Source organism: Silene latifolia, chromosome 8 (genome assembly GCF_048544455.1).
Source record: "Silene latifolia isolate original U9 population chromosome 8, ASM4854445v1, whole genome shotgun sequence".
Lineage (NCBI taxonomy): Eukaryota > Viridiplantae > Streptophyta > Magnoliopsida > Caryophyllales > Caryophyllaceae > Silene > Silene latifolia.
The window spans coordinates 85938334-85945496 of record NC_133533.1 but is presented as its reverse complement, the minus strand read 5'-3'; the positions used below and the strand labels follow the sequence as shown (position 1 = coordinate 85945496).

At 36.8% G+C, this 7163-nt stretch overlaps 1 long non-coding RNA gene across 1 annotated transcript; it reads left to right on the top strand.

The window, feature by feature from the left end:
• Window positions 1–1556: 1556 nt before the first annotated feature.
• LOC141597034 (uncharacterized) lies at window positions 1557–5787 on the top strand. The gene is made up of 7 exons (XR_012522669.1): window positions 1557–1971; window positions 3347–3475; window positions 4278–4343; window positions 4421–4463; window positions 4547–4591; window positions 5402–5487; window positions 5576–5787. It is a non-coding gene; the product is annotated as an uncharacterized LOC141597034 (long non-coding RNA).
• Window positions 5788–7163: the final 1376 nt, after the last annotated feature.

Below are 7163 nucleotides of genomic sequence, written 5' to 3'. Positions count from 1 at the left end.
GAATTGAACTTAAATGAAAATAATAGAATAAATGGTACCATGTCAGTCTTCTCAGACTTAGTCTTCCTTTTCTTCTTTATCGGGGCAGTTGTCCCATAATATTTCGTTACTCTAACCTGTAACGGGACGCCCCTCAAACGACCTGGATGTTCGGGTCGGCCGATCGCTCTAGCAAGAACGTCATTACGACCACTGGGAGTGAATTTCCCTTCTTCTATCTCTTTCAATACGTTGTCCTATAATATATTAAATAAACTTCAAATTATATGTGTGACTAAAATAATAAAGTTAGTAATGAACTCGTCTTAATAAAATAATGCTTACTATGTTGGCCAACACTTCCTCATCATATTTGTCACGCGACGACCGGGATCCTTTAGGCGTGTGCCCTTCTTTATAAGTTACATCCCGATCCAAGTTGGTCACTCCCTTTGCCACCTACACATTAACATGGTAACATTTATACATGTAAACGTGTATGAATGCAAGTCCAAGTGTGATTAAAAAAATAAAGTCTCACAGGCCGGGGAATAGTGCATGCTACTTACGAGGTTCTCTTCTATCCTTCTGTAACCGCCTCGAAAACCATACCATTTCCCCTTCTTGCATGAAATGTTGGCACGATTTCTTCTGCTAACGGCCTTCAAATAATTATATAAAAGCGCAAGTAGATGAGATAATAAAAAGATTATATAAAGGACTCATTAATTAAAAAAATGATAGGTAAATCGTTAAAAGGCGAGGATATTTAACCTGAAACTTCTCAGTAGTTCTCATCTCTTTGAAAAGATCCCATTGTTCCTGACTGATGGTGGGACACTTGTTTGCCGGTGGGCTCTTACGCATCTCCCCCGTTGCCTTGTCCACATACAACCAATCCCTAGCAACGTCACACCTCCACTGCCTATGGACATCCGCTGCCTTATGCATTAAATACTTATCATGGCTTTCATCGGGTATAATAAAGGCTTCCTTTACACGAGCCAAGTATAACTCTGCCAATTTTGGATTCAAAGTTCTAACATCATCTAAATGGATAGGCACAAACTGTCTTGTGCAACATCCAATCCAACTGGATAATAAACCCGCATTTGGACCAGTAGGGAAACCCATCGAGCTCCATGTTATTTCCATCGGTTCTTTAGCGGCTATAGCTGCAAGGGCTCTCGGGCACTTCGTAGCACCCCTCTCACCAGGCTTATTTTACCCCAGGCTTATTATTCTTTTGACTTCTTTTCCGTTTTTCACCCATGATAATCCTAAAACCCAAATATGAATGATATACACTAGTACATAAATGACATTAGGCGGGGACAAAAGGCTACGGTTATGAAAAATAGCCGTAGCCTATTATAATAGGCTACGGTTGTTGGAAACAAACCGTAGCCAAAAAAACAAAAGGCTTCGGTTCACACTAGAAACCGTAGCCAATATACACTAAAGGCAACGGTTTTTTATTAGCCGTGGCCATTTGTAATAAACTAAGGCCCACAAAGAAATATAATACTCCGTATAATCGTTTGATATAAGAGGAAAAGGAAAGACAAAACCTTATCGGAAATCCCCATTTATCGTTTCTCAATCTGTAACTCTCACACACTCTCAACCCTTACCCTGACCTCCATCCCTAGTTCACCTCCTCTCCGCCCCTCCACCGCACACAGCGAGTCATCGTCGACACGATCCTATCCTGAACAGCCCATAACGCCCTCACCTCCATCCTGGATCGCCCCTAACGCCGCCGCCTTTGATCTTCGGCATCTAAACTAATACGACAGTTTTCTTTGCAAGGGTGTAGTCCTATTTGATCGACAGATGTAGATGTGCAAGGCCTGCTCCTATTTGATGGACAAAGATGTTGATGTAGTGACGTTTTGTAGGAAAGAACAAAAAGAGAAGAACGAGAAGCAATAATTGAAGCTTATGTTACTCGCTCTCACAACACCTATTCATCACTTCTGCTTCTCTTAGGTATGTCACATAGTTTTTGTATTACTTCCTCCTGTTAGTATTAGCTTGGCACTTTTTAATGGAGTACGTATATAGTATTGTAGCCTATAGTATTGGAAATGGTAGGATATTTGGAACTTATTCTGATAGAATTCTTTTCATATACGGAGTACTGGCTGTTTTGTGTTGGGTGGTACTCAAATGGAAGCTCTTGTTACTTTAGGACCCCAAGTATTTTAGACATTTCATATGAATTACAGTTTTTGATTTTGACAATGCTCTAAATCTATTATCCTTCATCAAATTCAAAGAACTTTAAATTACATCCGTCCTTATGGAGTTGTTAACCATATGATTAATACGAGCTTTTGGAGTAGTTAACCATGTGTTCATTCATAGCCTACATAAGTAAGAGGAGATCAAAGACAATCGTTTGATGATTTGCTAATGGAGTAGTTAACCATGTGATTTATACGAGCTTTTCGCAAGTTCGATGATTTTAGATGAGGTAATTCATATTTTGATGGTACTTCATAATTAAATGTTGCCTTAGAATGACATTTGTTGGTTTTTGAGCCTTTGATTTCGATTTTGAGATACACTAGCTTTGTTGTTAGTTATAAATATAATCAATGGTTGGTAGAAAGCAACAACTTCGGGGAAAATGGCTGAAAATATTTGAACGGAAGTTTATACTCGTATTAGGCATAGTCGCAAATACTAATTTATTACCTTGTGTTTCTAATTAGATCTGAGAGCACAACCTCGTGTTATAAACATTCGGTTTCGAAAGAAAGTGAAATATGAAGTAATAGAGCCAATTTCTTGCCTATTTGTTGTTGTATTGTGGCCGTATATGTGGCATTAATGATGGCATTGAATGGAGAAATAGAGTGAATCTGGGGATTAGAAATGAAGTCTGGTTTGAGGTTTTAACTGATAAGCTTGAATGAGATTTACTCCTGGAATGAAGAAAATACTTGGAAAAAATAGAGCGGGTTGTTCACAATTCCGAGAATTAATTTGGAGGTACTACCATAGAATTAAGTTGTTAATTTTTTTTGATATGCATTTCATGTTATTCCTAAATGTCAATGAAAAGGTGGTATATTCATCTGGGTAAATAATCTAGCACGCTTTGTCACGCTTATATCTCTCTGTATGTCTATTTTGTTGTGCAAGTTGCTAATGAGGGTTTTCTATGTGTGTGTCTGCGGTTAAAAATCTATTCTTTTACTTGGGTTTACTAGATACTTCCTTTGCTACTTGGAGAAACTAATGACTAGAGTTTACTTTGGTTGAACACCAAGTACTGTGCGACTTTGCTAACCCATAGTATGGAGATAATTGAATTTGTATAATTTCAAATGGCATATTACCGTCAATGTATCTGCAGGTGATGAGTCACTTTGCAACTGCGGAGCACGAGAAATAAAGATTACAATATTCTGCCTCACCTGAAGGGCGTGAAGGGCGTGATGATCTGTATGAATATAACCAAAAGGAAAGGAGGACCGTCCTTATGGTAATTATTTGGTTTTATTATAGCTTATGTAAATACACTAATATTTAAGATTTCTCTCATTTATGCGGATCCATTTCAAATGAATTTAAGGTTTTAGAGGATTTCCCTTTTGTCCAAATGTCTTTGGAATGCTTAGTCCAGGGCTTTTCTCCATTTCCTCCTCTCCAACTGCTCATCCCATAGAAGTCCATTTGACCGCGATCATTGTGTCATGCATGGACAAAGCCTTAAGAGAAAGCGGCCTGGTCTTTGCTCAAATTGGCTTGCCGGAATTGATCCAGAACAAGGCATTTGCCTTATAACTTTTACAGAAATTCAAGTTCCATCAAAACAAACATTCTTATGTGACTTTTCTGTGAGGATGTCTCTTATCCCTCTGTAAAAACTGTGTCAAAAAGATCTCTTCTACATAAATAAGGGGTTGTAGTTCCAGTGTGGTTTCAGAAAGGCTTACTTCAGGCCCCATCTCCATCACTCCAGCTTCCTGGTTTAGAATAGGGTACTTAATATGTAGGGTTCTACGGATTTTTTGCAAAGGTCTATTTGAATAATTTTATTCCTCGTCACCATTACCACTTTGGGGAGAGGAATTTGCATTTTTACCTTACAAGTTCTCATTATAGGATATGTTTTGAAGCCGAGTAACCATGTCATTAACATGTTAGCGTGTGGTTTCTTAGGAAACCGCTATTATAGCAAAGTTGTAGTTGCTAGGTATGTTCTCTTGACTTTTTTTTTCATCGAAAACAACAACAATGTCTGTTTCCCTTAATGAATACTTATCATAGCATTAATCTGTCAGATCGGATGCTGGCAAACTTCATATTCATGGCTTCTACATATTACTGTATGTCATCCAACTTAAATGGTAAAAAGATAACAAGTTGGCATGCATATTATCCTGTTCTTTCATCTTTGGATTAAATTTTAATGTTTAATTTCCAGGAATAAAATCAAGAGCAAAAACCCATGGTTGAACTACGCCAGGGTAAGTAATGTTAACCTGCTGGTTGAACCTGCCAATTTATCGTGTCATTTGGGTATTCTCTAATTCTTAACACATTTACGCAGACAAGGAAATTTGCTTGATCAACATGGAAAAAGCTTCCTGAACATGTAAGTATTTTATGATGTATGATTACTACTAATGTTAATTTCTACGGAACAATCGTACACTTCATAAGTTTCTAGTAAAAATGGATTTCCTGCATACTGTTTCAATTTTGCTCTTTAGGAAATTTTACCATCGTGCACTTATTATTTCCTGTTCGTTGTTAAGTGTTAACAGGCCAAGATGATGATCGCTACCGACCTGTCAAGTTTTATAGGTTGTGGTTTAGTAGTCTCTAATTTTGTATAGGCTTAGAATGTGATAGATTTGAAGGTACAGAGTGTTAATTTGCTAATTTGTTACACTTATTACATTTAACATTGCCTCTAATAATAAGAATTGGACGACGGTGTGTAGTTGCTGTCTATCGTCCCTTTGCCACCAGGTAAATGGAGGATACAGTTCGTGACATATATACTGGTAACATTGCTCCATTGGATCATTTCCTGTTTCGGCTATTTGGGTTTTTGGTGGAGCAGTTTAGATTAGTTTAGATCATTTCCGGCTTGTTAGGCAGTGATAAGGTTAAGTGATAATGCACACTATACTGAGCTAGGATGTTTGGCCAATATCATCCTATGTTCTCTTGTAAGGCGAAATTTGAAACACTATCTTCGAAATAGAAGTTTAAAGCTACTACCTTTAGATGTTTTCATGCGACATTTTGCTACCTTAAGTGGAATCGCGGAAAGAAAAGAGAATATTTCGTCCATCTGTCGTGAAATTGTTCATAATTTGACAAACTTGAGCTAAAGTAGTTTCACTGGTTAAATATTTAGTTTTTTTGCTGGGCTTTTATGCAATAATGCTTTCAGGAGAAGAAGATAGCATTGATGGAAGAAGCAGCTAAAGTGACTAAATTAGTCTCTGACTCTTTGTTACTCTGATGCATAAAGATGAGGTACATGCTTAGATTCTTTATAATCATGTAATTCTTCATGCATGCTCGGACTCTGATCCATGAATGATCCATTTTATTTTCGGTACAGGTGGGAAAACTGACAGTGCTTTGGCGGGTGTTATAAATACGAGTACTAAATAGTTCGTTAGCTTGTTTATAAACTATACTCGTAGATAACAATGATTTTGGTACAATTTTTTTCTCCGTGTAACTCTGTATTATACTTATTTTGTTTAGCTTTGAGACTTAATGTTAGATTTGTAATGACAATTCTATGTTTAAGATTGGTCTTGTAATTAATTATTATCTTAATAAAAACTTTACATTTAACAAAAATATTAATGGAAATATTTTTTTTTTTAAATTTAATTGAGAAATGGCTACGGTTGTTGAAAGAGAACCGTAGCCTAAAGTGACTTATGGCTACGGTTTAATTTTAATAACCGTAGCCATAAGCCCCTTTAGGCTACGGTTCCTATTAATAACCGTAGCCATAAGTCACTTTTGGCTACGGTTCCTGACCGTAGCCATAACTACTTGATCTAAGGCAACGCCCCGATTTACTACGGTCGAGGAACCGTAGCCAAAAGTCGTTTTTAACCGTAGCCAAAAGCCATTTTTGTACTAGTGATAGGAAATGAACAACTTAACAACGTACATGCAGAGTATTATCTAAAACCCTAAACCCTAATAGGAATAAAAATTTAAAACAACAGATTGAGCTTCTTAAATCCTAAACCCTAATAAGAGGAGTGAAGTAGATGATGCGGGATGATAAAGATAACAAAGAAGACGAAAAACAAACAGATGCATGAAAAAGAAAAAAAGATGATCGTGTTAAAACCCTAATGACGAAACACAAAACAAAAGTGAACATACCTGATGATGATGATGATGATAAAGAGGAGTGAAGTAGATGATAAGGGAAGGCAACGGAATCTGGGCGCCGGAAACTGGGCGACGGCCGGCGACGAGAATGTAGAAAGCGAGGAAGAGAGAAGAATAAACTCAGGATACCAACGGTTGAACTGGTGTTGTGTGTGTTTGTGTATGGTATGCTGTGTGTGTTTGTAAATTAGTTTTTTATTAAGATAAACTATTGACTACGGGTGCTCAAATCAAAACCGTTGTTATATGTTAATAACAACGGGTCAATAAAAGTCAAACGTTGTCAAAACTTTATTACAACGGTTAAAATATACCCGTTGTAATATATTTTCACCAAATTTGCGCCAAAATGAAATATGTCAAAAAAATCAATGACAACGGGTAGGGGTACTACAACCGTTGTTGATAGTAACAACAACGGGTGATGTAAATATACCCGTTGTTGAAAGTAATAACAACGGGTAATTTAAATATAACCGTTGTTATTGTTGAACCTTTTTTTTTAAAAAAAATTAACTGTAATTCCATTACAATCCAAACCTGTAACAATATATACTGTAACAGTAGAAGCACCATATACTGCAACATTATTCAGCAATTTCAACACGAGCATCCACATCTAATAATAAGATCAAGAAAATAAGACAACACCAGCATGCATGCATACTGCATATCTAAGCTACAGGATTTACCATGCCATGCAAATTTGGGAATTTTTATTTAACAATGACCATTATTGATTTACCAATAAATTAAACCATCAAATTACTGGTCTGAAAATGACTCAA